Source organism: Protopterus annectens, chromosome 3.part1 (assembly GCF_019279795.1).
Source record: "Protopterus annectens isolate FY-2018-M chromosome 3.part1, PAN1.0, whole genome shotgun sequence".
Lineage (NCBI taxonomy): Eukaryota > Metazoa > Chordata > Ceratodontiformes > Protopteridae > Protopterus > Protopterus annectens.
Genome location: NC_056732.1, coordinates 1,879,453,685 through 1,879,473,003, shown reverse-complemented (window position 1 = coordinate 1,879,473,003; position 19,319 = coordinate 1,879,453,685). Strand labels below are relative to the sequence as shown.

General features: G+C 39.6%; 1 long non-coding RNA gene and 1 other non-coding gene across 2 annotated transcripts in view; one reads left to right on the top strand and one right to left on the bottom strand.

Annotated features, from left to right (window-relative positions):
• The window catches only part of LOC122798801, a 183,646-nt gene that overhangs the window by 1,725 nt on the left and 162,602 nt on the right, over positions 1-19,319 (bottom strand). The window lies entirely within an intron of this gene.
• Positions 2,532-2,633, top strand: LOC122799002. The gene has a single exon (XR_006364389.1). It is a non-coding gene; the product is annotated as a U6 spliceosomal RNA (small nuclear RNA).

The window sequence follows — 19,319 nt, the reverse complement described above, 5'->3', positions numbered from 1 at the left end:
GAAAGGATTGGAATTTTTGTCAGGAATGAGAGTTGCATTGTCACTTTGTAAGAGATTATTAGTATTCTGGGAGTATTGGTTTGGGCTTGTTGAGGAGTCTTTGATTAATTTTTGGATGGTAGACCTTGGAAGCCCTAACAGCCCAAGAATCCAGCAAAAAAGCGATCTCCACACAGGTACGAAGAAGAGCAAAAAAGCACCTAGACAGATGGTATGTGTTTTAATGTGGTGAAGAAGGCAAGTGTATCATTTTAAGTATGGTAGAAGTTGGGAAGAAAGAAATAAACTATACTGAAGAAGGCAAGTGTATTAAATATGGCATCCGGTGGGAGAAAATATGGTATATGTGAGCACACTACTGGGGATTCCTATGAAGCAAGGGCAGAAAAGCTAAGTCAAAAGATGGTGCCTTGCTACATCAGGTTTTTTGATTCCTCTGTAATTAAGCAGGAGTGGGAGGGTGGCGTGCAGGTTTAAGGTGGGGGAGGGGGATAGACACAAAGTAATACAAGATTGCGAGCCAGAAAAACTGGATCAGGTCAGCTTCTAAGAATACAAATCAGGAAAACCAAGCTCAGTCACTTCCAGGTCAGTGTAGTGCAGTATCTTCCTAATAAATACAAATCTTGTGCTACTAATCTAGTACAGTGTGGTGAAAAGGGCCACCACTTCTACAAGGAAAAACAATTGAAGTATGGGCTGCAGGTACATAGGTAAACCTTTTCCAAGAGAAAGAAAGTAGTTTTAAGTAATTGACCTAGGAGTACACTAGGAAGAGAAAAAATGGAGGGGGGGCAGTAGTATGTATGCTTACAGTAAAAGGCTATAGCAAAATGTCTTCAGTTTAGAGGACATTAAATACAATTCTAACATACACTAGTGTAGCTGAAAGCACTTCAGTGTTCCACCAACGTAGGGTCTCACAGTGCAGGGCAACCAGACAGCCTTTGGTTTATTGGAGGATGGCCAAGGCACAGAATAAAACTTTTGCTGAGGGGAACTAGTGTAGCTGAAAGCACTTTAGTTTTCCACTGATGCAGGGTCTCACAGTGCAGGGCAACCAGCCAGCCATTGGTTTATTGGAGGTTGGCCAAGGCACAGAATAAAATGTTTGCTGAGGGGAATGTGAGCACAGTACTGGGGATTCCTATGAAGCAAGGGCAGAAAAACTATTGCAATAAAGTAAATACAATTTCTACTTTTTTATTAAATACCAACGTTTTTACATCCTCCTAATGTTAATGGAATGTTGTGTGAATATCTTATTATACAAAAGATGGACTAGTCAGAAATTCATCATCCTGCTAAGCTGCATTACAATGTCGGTATTAGAAAATGAATTCAAGCAATTGGTATGAAAACAGGGTTATTATCTTCCAGCATCAAAGGGGAGTGTGCTAATGAGTCATGAGACTAACAGTATGATACAGACTGGCAGGGTATGGGAGTAATGTAATGCTGAGTCATGAGACTAACAGTATGATACAGACTGGCAGGGTATGGGAGTAATGTAATGCTGAGTCACTGAGACTAACAGTATGATACAGACTGGCAGGGTATGGGAGTAATGTAATGCTGAGTCATGAGACTAACAGTATGATACAGACTGGCAGGGTATGGGAGTAATGTAATGCTGAGTCACTGAGGCTAACAGTATGATACAGACTGGCAGGGTATGGGAGTAATGTAATGCTGAGTCATGAGACTAACAGTATGATACAGACTGGCAGGGTATGGGAGTAATGTAATGCTGAGTCATGAGACTAACAGTATGATACAGACTGGCAGGGTATGGGAGTAATGTAATGCTGAGTCATGAGACTAACAGTATGATACAGACTGGCAGGGTATGGGAGTAATGTAATGCTGAGTCACTGAGGCTAACAGTATGATACAGACTGGCAGGGTATGGGAGTAATGTAATGCTGAGTCATGAGACTAACAGTATGATACAGACTGGCAGGGTATGGGAGTAATGTAATGCTGAGTCACTGAGGCTAACAGTATGATACAGACTGGCAGGGTATGGGAGTAATGTAATGCTGAGTCATGAGACTAACAGTATGATACAGACTGGCAGGGTATGGGAGTAATGTAATGCTGAGTCATGAGACTAACAGTATGATACAGACTGGCAGGGTATGGGAGTAATGTAATGCTGAGTCACTGAGGCTAACAGTATGATACAGACTGGCAGGGTATGGGAGTAATGTAATGCTGAGTCACTGAGGCTAACAGTATGATACAGATTGGCAGGGTATGGGAGTAATGTAATGCTGAGTCACTGAGGCTAACAGTATGATACAGACTGGCAGGGTATGGGAGTAATGTAATGCTGAGTCACTGAGGCTAACAGTATGATACAGACTGGCAGGGTATGGGAGTAATGTACATCATATCGTATTGTTAGATTAGGTACAGGAATTGATTTTGTGGGTTATGTCTTTGACTCTGATGGATGTATTGTTGGGTCAAATAAAAAAAACAATACAGACTGGAGTTGCTAAGGGAAGTACTGAAGAAAACATAAGGTTACTTTGGCAACACATATAAAACTGCAATGATACAGAGAAGATCAGCATGGCCTCTGCACAAGGATGATGCACAAATTCTTGGCGGTGAGTCTGCAATAATGATCAAGGTCCTCATCTTATAGATACAAGGTACAGGGTTTGATTCTGATCATGGATTATTGACTAGGCTAAAAATGGCCCATCATGACAGTTAACCTAGTTTTCCCCTATGAATAATGGTTGCTAAGGTGAGTCATTAAGTATTACTTAATAAGAATAAATATGGGATGCTTATATTGTTTATGGCCAATGAGGGACCTTTAAAATAACTGGATGAAATGTTGAGTTGTTTGAGAATATAAATATGTAGTAGGTCTGAAATTAGCTGTTTTAAGGGAAGCTTACTCTTTGGACAGGTTTCATTATATCAGTGGTACAACAGGTAACACACTCATCTTTGATGCAGAAGGCTGTGGGTTCTATTCCCATAGCAGGAAGATCAATTGCTGATAAAGGGGCCTCCTTCTCTAATGGGTTTGCTGTTCTTCAGATGAGGCATTAAACCGAGGCCTCATCTGCTTTAGTTGGTGGTTGTGCTAGTGGATTTAAAACATCCCCTGTCACCTATCAAAAAGTGTAGGAATTCTTTATTTAAAAAAATATTATGTACAATACTATTTACAAAATGACATATTTACAAATGTATAGTGTACACATTTCCATTCCTTTCTCTAATTGTCATACAATCATAGATATCTTTGTCTTGATTATGTTATACTTCTGTCTTCATTATGTTATTTGAACCCTATTCCTTTTTCCATAACCACCATCTAATTTTTCATAAAATTACTGCTAGTCTCCGTTTACCATTAAACATAATTTCATTTAGCCTTTCATTCCAAATGATCCACACAGCATAAAACAATCTTTTATCTATTTTTCTAACATATTCCTTATTTTTAAGGCTATAATATCTATACATAATCATATCCATATTTATGTTTCATTTACCTCCTTTCTATTTTCAAAGAATTTTTCTTTACACAATTTTCACACAGTTTGCATCTCTTATACATTACGAGAAAACATTTTCTGTAGTTTTTTCTTTACCATTGACCTTTCACTGATTTCATATGGCATATTTCTCTTTATTGATAATTTATTATTCAGCAATCTCCATAAAAATCTTGACATTCTATTTGCTTATTACATCATGCTTTTCAAACTTTTACTGCTTTGACGTTTTCATTAACAAGCTGAACCCAATTATTAAAATAATATTATATCATAATAGTTTTAAACCACACTTTTCTCTCATTCTATTTCATTGATTATTTTCCAGAAAATATTTTTCTTGATAACATCTCATTAGTCCATTTAAACATGCTTTTCGTCTTTTGAATTTTTGAACATATCCCAGTGCATTTATATTTGTATTTTAATACTGCTAACTTTTCATTTTTATCATTTATCTAAAACAAAATGTTATACAAATTCAAAGAAGCAGCATAAACGATTGGACTTATTAATCCTAACCTCCATCTTCCTTTTTCATGAATTAGACTCTTATCTTCTCTGGATTCAGTCTTGAACCCCATATAAAGGAACAAAATTACTTGTAGCATTTCTTTTCCATAGATAATTGCAGACATATAGACACTAGGTAAAACAAAACAGATACAAACTTTAATTGATATACCCAACGTATTTGGTAATGCTGTTCTATTATCCACACATTTACTGTCCCAGGGGAATTGGAAATTAAAATAAACCAATTATTTCCAATGGGAAGTACTTTTATCAAACACCTCCTGTCTCTTTCACTTTCAGCAGATGATCTTTCTCAATAAGGTGGCATTGTTTATTTGTATCTATTTATATGTTAATTTGTCAGTCTGAATGTTTTTGAATGTATGTTAGATTTTTTTCTCTGTACATATTATTGCAATATGGAGAATAGCTACCTGGAATTATATGATTTAAATTGTCAAAGGAAGGGTTAAATATTTCTTTATTAAGACAGGAACAAATAAAAATTGAATGATAAGGACTTGTTTTCCTAGATAAGTCTTACTGACCCAGACTTTTGTAGATACTAAAATGGAATAAAAATGGGCTAGACTACCTAGTAAAATGGAAGAATGCTACTGGTATATATTAAGAAACAGTAAGCTGACTTAATTATGCACCACAAGACTCACTTGAAGGATGGTGGCCATATATCATTGAGGATGACAAGTTTTAACCTGGTTGCTTTCTGATCTAATGATGGAGGTAGAAGGAAAACTGACATTAACTAGAACAGACCACTTTCTGAAGTTCTTGAGATACAGTTATACATTCAGGGCAGGTTTACTATCTGCAAATAAGAATGGAAATGTAATTTGTAAGTTTAGTTAAGCTCTACATCCCACTGGATATAATTACAGCTATGTTCTCTGAAATACTAAGAAACTATACAGTGTTCTTGGTAGATGTATGGCCCAAGACAGCTATTGGAGCTTGGTTACCTCAGAAAAGGAAGTGAAAAAGCATCCCAGAGTATTTGCTCCTGATGTGTATGACTAATATACAGAGGTATCTGTAAGATAATGTAAATGAGCCTTGAAAGATTTTTCGGTACCAAGGAGTATTTATATTTGTGCAAAATGTTTAGATGCTTACCAAGGCTATAATAGAGTATTGAACATTAGACCTCTCCCCTGCAATCTTACCGACTGAGCTGGATAAAAGAAAGTTTGATAGTCACTGAAAAACTGATTTACTTTTCTAAAAAATTGAGAATTTGCATAAAGAAGTGGCACAGCACGAAGCATCAGAGACTATCCATGTGCAACTAACAGTGGGTAAAACTGCCTTCCAGTTTATAGCCTGCTACAGACCACCCTCCCAAACCCAGGAACCCCACTCAGCCTTCCTGAGAACACTGGAAAATATGAAGGTCTCTCCAAACACCATTATATTGGGTGACTTCAACTACCCAACCATAGACTGGGAGCATTACTCTAGCTCCAACACCCTAGCCCAAAGGTTCCTAGAATTTATAAACTCAAATGCTATGGAACAACTTGTTACCACTCCCACAGGAGGGAAAACATACTGGACCTGATCATCACCAACATGGGGACTCTATGCTCCAGACCAGAAGTGTATCCCTCACTGGTAAGATCAGACCATAAACTAATCTCACTGGATATTCACATCCCGACCCCACCCCATGCCCAGAAAACCACAGTGAAAAACTTCTCTAAAGCAAATCTCACACTCCTCAAAACCGAGGTGGAATCCTTCAAAGCCCCCGGGCCTGTGGATAATATGGCCCAGACCACAAAATCCTTTATAAACGCATTCTATGAACACCTTCAGGAATGCATGGATCATGCAATCCCAAATAAAACCAAGACCCAATCCTCCAAAGGCAGACATCCTGTCTGGTGGACCCCAGCCATAAACAAACTATACAATAGAAGAAGGAAGGTACTACATGACAGAGCAAAATCCCAAAAAGGGAAGGCATCTCTGATCAGTATTAGCAAAAAACTACGGGCATTCATAAAATCGTCTAAGGCCAGCTTCGAGAGAAAATTTGCACAGGACACTAAGGATAATCACAAGGCTTTCTTTAGTTATGTTAGGAACCTGGGTGGGAATTCCCAGATATGCTCAGAATTAGTCCAAAATGACAAAAAATACACCGAACCCACAGACATTGCCAACATCCTAGCTGACAGGTTCAGCGTAAACTTCTCCCCCCCCCACCAAAAGTGCTAATATCTATCCCAGCAGGGTGCTGCCCCCCTGACATCTCAGATGCTCAGCTAAGAGCTGCCCTCTCCAAAGGAAGAAACACAGCATCAATGGGACCAGACGGTGTCCCAGGCAGCATCCTACATGAACTCCAAGAAGAGCTAAACCCAAACATAAAACTACTGTTCAGTCTCAGCCTTACTACAGGATATGTACCCAAAGAGTGGCGTACTGCAACAGTGGTCCCTCTCCACAAAGGTGGTGCCTCAACGGATCCTGGAAACTATCGCCCCATAAGTCTCACTAGCTTGGTCTGCAAAGCTATGGAAAGGATCATCATGGACCTTATAAATAAAGATATTGGGGGCCTACAGACACTGGATCCTACCCAGTTTGGCTTTAAGGGCAGATCCTGCCTCTTAAACCTGGTCGATTTCTTTGAAACAGTCACCAAGGCCATTGACAAGGGGAAGGTGGTCCACACAGCCTACCTGGACCTCGCAAAAGCCTTCGATACAATACCCCACTCGGGCATTATAGATAAGCTCACCAGCTTAAATATAAACCCCTATGTCACTAGATGGGTTGCAAACTGGCTCAAGGACAGAACCCACATGGTTAGAATAGCTGGAGCCATGTCAGACTCCAAACCAGTTACAAGTGGCGTCCCACAAGGCTCAGTCTTGGGACCTCTCTTGTTCGGTATATATTTCTCAGAGGTACAGGCCAACATGGAAGGACTGTGGCTGACCAAGTTTGCAGATGACTGCAAACTGGGTGCCATAATAGACTCTCCAGCTGACACAAGCATCCTCCAAAAGGGCCTCATAGAAACAGACAACTGGTGCCAGAGCCATGGCCTCAAGCTAAATGCCAAAAGTGTATAGTCATCCCCTTTGGCAAAACAAAGTGCCCACAAATTACCACATAGGTGGTAATCCATTAAGTACAGAAGAAGTAATTAGGGACCTGGGGACCCAAGTTGATAGCAATCTCTCATTTGACAACCACGTGGCCAAAGTGGTTAGAAAAACATTTTATATAGCCCACCTAATCATGAAGGGATTCACATCTAGATCAGGGGAGGTCATCGTGCCTCTTTACTCATCCCTCATCAGGCCCATAATTGAGCACAATGCCCCCTTTGGGATGTACCTTACCAGACACCTGCAGCAACTGGAAAGACCCCAAAAGTACCTCACCAAGAGGATCAAGGGGCTCAAACAGATGCCATATGCTGCCCGGTTAAAGAAACTCCAGCTCTACTCAGTGGCATACCGCCTGCTCAGAGGCGATCTGTGCCTGACGTACAAAGCCATGTCCAACCCGGAATTAATGGACATGCTGCACCTCAGAAAATCCAAATCCCATCGAGCTACGCGCTCGAGGGACTTAAACCTCAGCACTGAAATAAGTAGGACATGCTGGAGGGGCAGATTCATAACTCAAAGGCTCCCTTCACTCTGGAATAAAATCCCAGTCCAGGTTAGGCAGAGTCCCTCATTGACTCTCTTCAAGAGGAATCTTGAGTGGATGTGAGATCATAGGTTTACCCCAGGTATCACTTGTCACTGTTAGAGGCACAGTATACCAACCTCAAAAAAGGGCATAGCAAAATTAATTTAAAATGGGTGGGGAAAGCCATACACACTCTGGCTAGGCTTATAAATGCCCTAGGGCAGATAGCCTAGTATGAACCTATGAACCTATGAAGTAGTAGCCTTTCCTAAATCTGAATTAAGAGCATTTCAAAAGGTAGGAGAGAAAGAGATAGGATACCCGCGAGAGCTCTAAAATGCTCTTGCTTTTATTTCTTGCAACATAATAGGGATTCACTTTCAGAGGTTCAGATACTTTCTACACTCTTGATCTCTGATGATCTTTAGAAGCCTAGTCATACATCTCCATGAAGTTTTAGCCCTTATATTTTAATTAAGAATAACCCAGAGATTAGCAGAGAATTTATATCACAGAGTCTAGAGAGAAATGAATAACACTTCATTTAAATTTTGTACAGGCAGAATGTGAGAGCCTGGGAGGAAAGATGCTAGAGAAAGAAATATAGGCGGAAGGGAGAGTTATTAGATTATTCAATTAAAAAACTGGACACATTTAGTACTGAGTCTGTCTAATCTGGCTTCTATTTTAAACATTAAAATGTTTAGTACTGGAGATGTCAGGTTTTAGTAATGTGAATTGTAAAGCTAGAAGATGAATGTTCAGGGTACATGATATAGGACTCAGTACAGACTTTCTACCATATTTATGCAGATCTCTAAAATGAACCAGAGGATTCAGGAGAATAAGAGATAGATCAGTATAAGGAGTAATTAGCTGGACTGAGATTGATGGCGTTAGCTTGGGAAAGAATATGCAACTTGGTAAAAAATGGGAGAGATGGATAAAGTAGTTTCAGGAATGAAAATGGGTAAATTCCAGGTCCAGACGGGTTATGTTTAGAAATGTGAATTGTGCAGAGATAATCTTTCATGTGTTATTGAATATATTTAATGAGATTTTAATAAAAGATATACTTACTATTCCTTGGAAAAATGCCACTGAAACAATTTTAGCTAAATGGGGAAAGACTTATCAATGCCTGAATCTCATCATTGTATTTCAATACCAAACTACAACTATAACATTTTGCACCCACAATAGCAAACAGGCTAAATAGCTATATTCTTTCTTGGTGTATATTGATCATTTTTTTATCAAAGCTAGAAATATGGCTAATAATCATATTAAAACCTTCTATACAGTGGGATCAGTAAACAACAACTATGAATACTAGCTCAGTTTAGTTTTGATGAAGAAAAAGTATTCATTAGTGTCAGGTGGACATTTCTATTTACTGTTCTGTGACAATTCTGTTTCCCTCAAGAAGTCATACAATTGTTATCCATATTATATGACGGGTCTAGAGAGGGACTAGATAGGAATGTACTCTACCGCCTATGATCTTTGTTCTCTAAATGAAACCATTGTCCACAGAGTTAATAAATATCCCATAAGAAGGTTTCTCTATTGTAAATCATTATAGATAATCTCACCAGCTTAAATATAAACCCCTATGTCACTAGATGGGTTGCAAACTGGCTCAAGGACAGAACCCACATGGTTAGAATAGCTGGAGCCATGTCAGACTCCAAACCAGTTACAAGTGGCGTCCCACAAGGCTCAGTCTTGGGACCTCTCTTGTTCGGTATATATTTCTCAGAGGTACAGGCCAACATGGAAGGACTGTGGCTGACCAAGTTTGCAGATGACTGCAAACTGGGTGCCATAATAGACTCTCCAGCTGGCACAAGCATCCTCCAAAAGGGCCTCATAGAAACAGACAACTGGTGCCAGAGCCATGGCCTCAAGCTAAATGCCAAAAAGTGTATAGTCATCCTTTGGCAAAACAAAGTGCCCACAAATTACCACATAGGTGGTAATCCATTAAGTACAGAAGAAGTAATTAGGGACCTGGGGACCCAAGTTGATAGCAATCTCTCATTTGACAACCACGTGGCCAAAGTGGTTAGAAAAACATTTTATATAGCCCACCTAATCATGAAGGGATTCACATCTAGATCAGGGGAGGTTATCGTGCCTCTTTACTCATCCCTCATCAGGCCCATAATTGAGCACAATGCCCCCTTTGGGATGTACCTTACCAGACACCTGCAGCAACTGGAAAGACCCCAAAAGTACCTCACCAAGAGGATCAAGGGGCTCAAACAGATGCCATATGCTGCCCGGTTAAAGAAACTCCAGCTCTACTCAGTGGCATACCGCCTGCTCAGAGGCGATCTCTGCCTGAAGTACAAAGCCATGTCCAACCCAGAATTAATGGACATGCTGCACCTCAGAAAATCCAAATCCCATCGAGCTCGAGGGACTTAAACCTCAGCACTGAAATAAGTAGGACATGCTGGAGGGACAGATTCATAACTCAAAGGCTCCCTTCACTCTGGAATAAAATCCCAGTCCAGGTTAGGCAGAGTCCCTCATTGACTCTCTTCAAGAGGAATCTTGATGAGTGGATGGGAGATCATAGGTTTACCCCGGGTATCACTTCCGTGTCACTGTTAGACAGAGGCACAGTATAATAACCTCGAAAAAGGGCATAGCAAAATTAATTTAAAATGGGTGGGGAAAGCCATACACACTCTGGCTAGGCTTATAAATGCCCTAGGGCAGATAGCCTAGTATGAACCTATGAACCTATGAAGTAGTAGCCTTTCCTAAATCTGAATTAAGAGCATTTCGAAAGGTAGGAGAGAAAGAGATAGGATACCCGAGAGCTCTAAAATACTCTTGCTTTTATTTCTTGCAACATAATAGGGATTCACTTTCAGGGTTCAGATACTTTCTACACTCTTGATCTCTGATGATCTTTAGAAGCCTAGTCATACATCTCCATGAAGTTTTTAGCCCTTATATTTTAATTAAGAATAACCCAGAGATTAGCAGAGCATGTATATCACAGAGTCTAGAGAGAAATTAATAACACTTCATTTAAATTTTGTACAGGCTTGTTGTGAGAGGCTGGGAAGAAAAATGCTGAGAAAGAAATATAGGTGGAAGGGAGCGTTATTAGATTATTCGATTAAAAAAACTGGACACATTTAGTACTGAATCTGTCTAATCGGACTTCTATTCTAAACATTAAAATGTTTAGTACTGCAGATGTCAGGTTTTAGCAATGTGAATTGTAAAGATAGAAGATGAATGTTCAGGGTAAATGATATAGGACTCAGCACAGACTTTCTACCAAATTTATGCAGATCTCTAGAATGAACCAGAGGATTCAGGAGAATAAGAGATAGATCAGTATAAGGAGTAATTAGCTGGACTGAGATTGATGGTGTTAGCTTGGGAAAGAATAGGCAACTTGGTAAAAAATGGGAGAGATGGATAAAGTAGTTTCAGGTATGAAAATGGGTAAAATCCAGGTCCAGACTGGTTATGTTTAGAAATATGAATTGTGCAGAGATCTTTCATGTGTTATTGATTATATTTAATGAGATTTTAATAAAAGCTATACTTACTATTCCTTGGAAAAATGCCACTGAAACAATTATAGCTAAACTGGGAAAGACTTATCAATGCCTGAATCTCATCATCGTATCTCAATACCAAACTACAACTATAACATTTTGCACGCACAATAGCAAAGAGGCTAAATAGCTATATTCTTTCTTGGTGTATATTGATCATTTTTTTATCAAAGCTAAAAATATGGCTAATAATCATATTAAAACCTTCTGTATAGTGGGATCAGTAAACAACAACAATGAATACTAGCTCAGTTTAGTTTTGGTGAAGAAAAAGTATTCATTAGTGTCAGGTGGACATTTCTATTTACTGTTCTGTGACAATTCTGTTTCCCTCAAGAAGTCATACAATTGTTATCCATATTATATGATGGGTCTAGAGAGGGACTAGATAGGAATGTACTCTACCACCTATGATCTTTGTTCTCTAAATGAAACCACTGTCCACAGAGTTAATAAATATCCCATAAGAAGGTTTCTCTATTGTAAATGGTGTTATAAACAATCCCTTTACATGGGTGATCTTTTAATATACTAAAAAAAAATTTGGATGAATATTACAAGCATTGAAATTCTTGCTAAAATTTTGTTTCATAATCCAAATTTAAAGAAAACAATACACTTGGAATAAATTACTCCATTTCAAAAGATATACTTGATAGAGGTAAATTTAGGAACAGAAAGTGAATTTGAGCTAACATGCTTAGGGATGGGGGTTGGGCAGCCATAAAGGAGGCAACGAATCTTGTATAAAGCAACATAATAAAACAGAATAATTTATGGAACAATGAAAAATATTTTGTTCTGTCATGCCTCAAAGATTACAGGCACCACAATAGTTGTATTTTCTGACATAATTTGCATAGTTAGCATAATTTGCATAGTCAGAGGCCTTCAAAACTGTGCACCCTTTCCCCAGAATAATAGTAATGGGGGTATTATCAACGCCCCTGTCCCAAACCTTACAGAATGGACTGGGGCTAATGCTGATTTTGAAGACACCCAAATGACTGGGGACAGCAATGATTTATGTGGCTAGTTGGACATGCTTTATTACAAACTTTTCAAACTCAAAAAGGTGAAGTTGGAGAACTTTTACTTTATTGAGAACATCAAGTTGAAAAGGGTACCTAAAGGATTTTGTCAGTGGAGGTACCCCACAGGCTTGGAAAAGGATTTGCAACTTCACAAAGAATTACTAGACTTAGTCAACTGTCAGGGGTGCAGATATATGGAACTTTTGGTAAAACACAATTTCATCGTTGTGGATAAGTTGTCAGCTGAAGTGGCAGAGATTAATGACAGGGTGCTTAAACATGCACAATATGCTCAGCTTAGATCAGAATATGCCTGCATCTTTTCCAGCATTGAGCAGAGCATTATTAAATCTAAGGGGTACAAACTGAAGAAATTTGAAAGGGATAGAAGGGACTATCTCAACGGTTCTGCTTACCCATTACTTCCAATTTCCCAGGCTTTGGGTGAGCGTATTTTTAATAACAACAATAAAAATGACGGGCAGAACAATGGGCATGCAAGTGGGGGAGCATCTTCTGGGTCCCCAGAAGTAACATACATGGAAAACAACTCGGCTGTGGAAACAGTTACAACAACGAATCAGGGACAGGATTTTTCTGGTTAAGGAGGTCAGAACGGATTTGTTTACAGAAGGGAACCAACAAACCAACTACAACCCATGGAAGAGACCTCAGGGAATGAACCAGTTTGGTAGACAGTACAACAATGCCCCCCAGAGAGGAATGAGAGGAACATAAATAGCATGATGGCAGATCATCCGAATGAAAATGAGAGCCACAACGACGGAGCGGGGAGCTCGGTGAGGATTATTAATTACCAAGAACGGGACTTTAAACTTCATAATTACACTGGGATAGAACTGGGAACTGAGGTTGCTGACATTTTTGCACAGGGTTTGAGCTATGATTAGCAAAACCAGCTGACCTTGTCAAGGCAATTTTGGACTTTTTGTTTGAAAGTTGAAATTTAGCATTCTTTTTAAAGATAAACAAATTTCTAATCACATGTTTAGAATTAGCAGTTTGCACAACACCCCCCCCATTGTCACAATTTGAAAAATTTTGTGAAATTGATTTTTGTTTAATGTTGAGGAAGCATCTTAAAAATACACACAGTGCTGATGCGATGGAAAATTATTTTAAGGGATTATTTAACTTTGTGTATGAATGCAGTCTAACGGCAATGCAACCAGACAAGAGAGGGGGGATTGTTGTAATGTTTGTAAAGGATTATAATGAATGCATTTTTTAAATTTTGGCAGGCCAGGCTTATGAACAATCCAGTCTGTCAGAGCTCAATAAAGCATACACACTAATTAGAATGCAACTCAGGGATATGTTTTTGAACAGCATGTTAGTATGAAAGAATTTAAATACCTCTCGGTTGTGGCCCCCCAAACACTCACTATGTTTGGGATACCCAAGGTGCACAAATCCATTAACAATACACCATTAAAACTGATTGTGGATGGGATGGGCTCCATTACTATACCATTAACACATTTTATTGACAAAAAATATACATTTTTATTAGAAGATGAACAACATTTATGCCGAGACTCGTGGGATTTCTTGGCTAAATTAAACAATGTAGAATTTGCAGTAAATTATTTACTAGTCACAATTGATGTACGTGACTTGTACAGAGTTATACCACATGGGGTAGCCTTGAACTCAGTACAGGATTACCTTAGTAGGAAGGGAATCGTTCAGGATGAAATAAATACATGCTTGGAAATGTCAGAAATCATTCTGTGTAACAATTTTATATACTTTGAAAGAAAAACATACAGGCAAAAAGAGGGAGTGGCCATGGGGTCACCAGTGGGTTGTTTCCTGTCAAATGTGGTTATGTTACAATGGGAGTACCACACTATTTTTGGGCAGGAATATAGGGATAGTATTAAGATATACCTGTTACCTGGACGATTTGTTTATTACATGGAAGGAAGAAGAGGAACACCTGGAACAATTCTTGCAGTACATCAATGGTAGTACGGATCTTTTGCAATTTACTCATACTAGCAGAAGGGACAGAATGCCCTATTTGGATGTGATAACTGAAAAGGACTTTGAGCAGGCAGGTTACATGGCTAGTGTTTATCTTAAGCCCACTTACTCTGGCACACTATTACATTACACCAGCTTTCACCCATTTAAACAAAAAACAAAGCAGTGGTGAAAGGACAGATGGTGAGGGCAGCCCAAATGAGTACAACAGAAATTGGTTTTAGCAAGCAACTGAAACTGTTGGTCAGGATGTTCAGTAGAAGGGGGTATCTGGTGGAAATGTTGCAGGAAATTAAAGAGGAAGTGGTGTACAAAAGGGTAATAGGTCCTAACAATGGAGGACAGACAGGGTGATACTGGAGTGGCAACAGGGTCATGTAACGAAAATAAATATATAGGAGCTATGGTAACCACATACAACATGGAAAGTAACAAGGTTAACTCGATTTTAAACAAGAATTGGAATATTTTCAGGTAAGCATCATGGACTGTGACAAATCATGGGGACACACCCTATTGTTATTTATAGAAGCAGTCACAACTTTAAAGACATGTTGTAAAAGAAAAAAACACAGATGCCACTTAGGGGCAAGATGGCTAAATGCGGAATGTGTAGTACATATAAATACATCCTGGAGGGAGACAGGATTAACCTGAGGAATCAAGATTATTCTCTAACAGGGAGATACAGCTGTCAGCAGGAATTATTTATGGAGCTAGATGTTAACACTGTGAGGCTTATTATATAGGAAAAACTAAGCAAAAGTTGCACAAGTGCATTTATGAGCATGTTTATGAAATCCGAAAGAAAAAAAAATTACCAATGCCTTTTACAGGCACAATATGATGAATGAAACACATGACTTTAAGTTTAGTGTATTAGAGAAGGTGGAGAAGTGCCGAAGGGGTGGTTCGTGGTCAACTTTCTTGGAACAGCGGAAGCTTATTTGGCAGATCAGGCTGGAAGCCTACAGACAGCCAGGTTTGAATGACAAGATTAGTATAGCTCCAGCTTTAAATCTTAAATATTAAACCCGAGAGCGCACAAACAGAAAAAAAAAAACCTCACACCCAGGCATTCCACAGTATCTCGCACACACACACACACACACACACACACACACACACACACACACACACACACACACACACACACACACACACGCACACACACACACACGCACACACACACACACACACACACACACACACACACACACACACACACACACACACACACACACACACACACACACACACACACACCAACACATCCAACACTCACACTCTTACTTACACCTCCCTACCCTAACCCACACATACAACTTACAAAAACACTCACATACACTCACTCACCTTAAATTCTGGACACCATCCCAGCCAAACACTTCATGTAATGTAGCGTAAATGCATAAAGCGCGGATTCAAGATATTCGGATTTGCACTTATGCACTTTCGATATTTCGAAGTTTTGTCTTTATGGTCTCGGGATACTGACATTTGAGATTTCAGTATTTCAAGATTATAAAGGGGAACTATATATATATACATTATATATATATATATATATATATATATATATATATATATATATATATATATATATATATATATATATATATATATATATATATATATATATATATATTTATATATATATATATATATATATATATGTATATATTACTGCCTCTTAAATCATTTTTCAGTTGTGCACTTGCCTTACTTCATTTAAAAAGCTTTAAATTGCTATTTTTTTAAGTTTTAATTGCATTTACCATTTAAGGGTACACACTCAAGTGCGTTAGCCTTTTCTGTGTTTATTTACTGTACTATTGCATTGTTTAGCCTGTTTTAACTAAAAAAACCCCAAAAAACAAAAAATACTATCTTGTCTGCTCGTTTCCCACATTTCCTAGCTAGTATAGTCCAGATCCCAGGCTTTACTGGTTTCAGGACTTTATTTTCTGTGTTCATAGCTATCCAGACATTGCTGTGGTAGAGGGAAGTCCTACTACTTACCAGTGGGAGTGGTGAGCATTCTATTGCCTATCCTACAGGAGTGGTTTCTAGCTCTGAAATTGCAATTTTATTAGCCATTTCAGGCTGATTTCTATCCCTTTCAACTTTCTGGCTTAAAAACGGTGTGTTTGCACGCTTTTTGCATCGTGCAGCACCGCAGGGCTATGGTAAAACTATTCCAGGTGCGAAAAAGTCTGCTCTTCAAATTGTCCCTAAGAACAAGCTTGTTTCTCAGTAGTAGCATTAAAATCTGAACCCCTGTGACTAGCACTTGCTATAGAACCTCCTGGAAAGCACTAGGAAACCTTAAAGTAATACAAGCATTCAACTCTCCTTATTAATAAGGAGAAATGAATCATAGGTACTAAACAGCCTATAATTGCAAAGTACCTTGCAAAGCTAAGGGAAAACAGCTCTTGTACCTTATTAAAAAAAGCACCTAAACAGGCATGTCCAAAGGTCAGCTTCTGGTGATTTCTCCTGTCCACCTGATGAATCTGGGCATACTGGGGCAATGCAGCAACTGCCTCATGTACACAGACAACCCTCTCCTCCTACCACCCAACACTAAAATGTGTGAAAGATGCACTTACATAGCCAAACTGGAAGCAAAGCTCTCTCCAGCCAAGATTGTGCTAGACAATCAAGAGGAGAAGGTTAACACCTGCACTACACCTCAAGCAACACATAGCCCTTCAAAACCCACACCAACACCCACACGTAGCAACACTAAACCCACATATGCAGAGGCCCTTAACATTAACCTGCCCAAGCAAAAAGGACCTCCGAAGCTGAAATGCAAACAAACACCAGTCACAACCAAAGTGACACACAGCTCACAACACCAGTGTGCCACCCAACAACAGCCCTAAGGCAAGACAACATACCCAACACTTTAGTCATAGGTGACTCTATAGTCAGACACACTGATGTCCAACTCACCAGGCTGAATAAGGAGAAAATTACAGTCAGCTGTCTGTCGGGTGCCAGGATCTGCCACATAACGCATGCACTCAGGTCACTCCACAAGTACAAATACGACTCTGTCATTGTCTATGTTGAAGTGAATGACTTGAGATGTTCCTCCCTGGACTACATGAAAAGAGACATGGAAGAGCTCTCAGATCATGTGGTCCAAGCACGTATGACCCTAACCTGAATGATACCGCAGTACAAGGACAAAATGATGGACTTCAACAATTGGCTAAGCTTCTGGTGTCATTCAAAGGGGATCCAGTATCTGTCTGCCTGGGACGACATGATCGACAAACCACAATGCTTTGCCAGAGGTGGTCTGCACCTGTCGCCCCTGGGATTCAGGTTACTGGTTAAAGCTCTTGCCACCCCTATAGTGCCTTTTTTAGGCAAGGTTCAAAGGACAAAACCACCACTGTAACAGATACAAGCATGCAAAATCTGAAGGTAGTGCTACTCAATGCTAGAAGTTTAAACCTCAAAATGCACTCTCTCGAGGCACTCCTAAAAATGGCAAACATCGATATCTGTGCAGTAAGTGAGACCTGGTTCAAGGCTCTAGAGAGCACCCCTGTAATACCAGGATACAACTCTTACCACACTTTTTGGCCACCAAACCAAGACCGAAACACTAAAGGTGGAGGAGTGTCCATATTCACCAAGGATATTCACACCACCAGGCTAGTTTCCCAACACAATGTGTCTGAAATTCTCCAGGTGCAACTAACATTAGGTACGACTGCAATCCAAATTATAGCTTGCTACAGATCCCCCACCATGCCCCAAGATTCTCACTATACCTTTCTAAACTTACTGGAAAATATTAAGATACAACCAAACACCCTAATGCTGGGTGATTTCAACTTGTGACAAACTTCATGACACCCATGCAGATGGGAACTGAAAGTTCAACTGCTGAATCCTACACTAAGACACTGTACAAGCACATCCAGTCATGCATGAATCGTGCCATCCAAAATAGCACCAAGATGCTCTCCTCCAAAAAAGGAAGCCAATCTGGTGGTCCACTGCCATAAACAAACTTTACAACAAAAGGAAGAAACTGTTGCAGAAAAGAGGAAAATCCCAGGAAGCAAAAAACTCCCTTACCAGCCTTAGTAAGAAGCCGAGATCCCTTATAAAATCCTCCAAAGCTAGTTACGAAAATAAAATTGCCAAAGATTCCAAAGACAACCACAAGGCATTCTATAACTGTCAAGAATCTAAATGGCAATGTTCAGATCTGCTCTGAGCTACAACAGAATGGCATTAAATATACTGATCCCAAGGATATTGCCAATATCCTGGCAGATCGATTCAGTGCCAACTTCACCCCACTCTCACCTCCTAAATGGCCCATCTCAATACCGGAAGATTGACAAATTCCAGTAATAATGGCCACATAGATAAAAAACGCACTCTCCAAAGCTAAAAATACAGCATCCATGGGACCAGATGACATCCCAGGCTGTGTACTACATGAACTACAAAATGAACTGGCACCTCAGCTAAGTGTCATGTTTAATCATAGCCTTACCTCAGGCTTTGTGCCCACTGAGTGGCACACAGCTTCAGTTATCCCACTCCACAAGGGGCGATCCACCTTGGATCCCGGGAACTACCATCCCATCAGTCTGATGAGCCTGATCTGCAAGGCCATGGAGCGTATTATCCTGGAACTTATAAACAAAGACATTGGCAACCTTCAAACACTGGACCCCACCCAGTTTGGGTTTGTGAAGGGCCAATCTTGTCTCCTGAACCTGATGACTTCTTCAAATCAGTCTCCAGAGCTGTGGATGAGGGTAATGTGGTCCACACAGCCTATCTAGACCTTGCCAAGGCCTTTGACACCATCCCCCACTCTGCAATCATAGATAAACTTACTAAGCTGGGCATTAATCCCTATGTCACTCAATGAGTTGCCAACTGGCTTAAAGACAGAACCCACACTGTAAAAGTAGCCGACT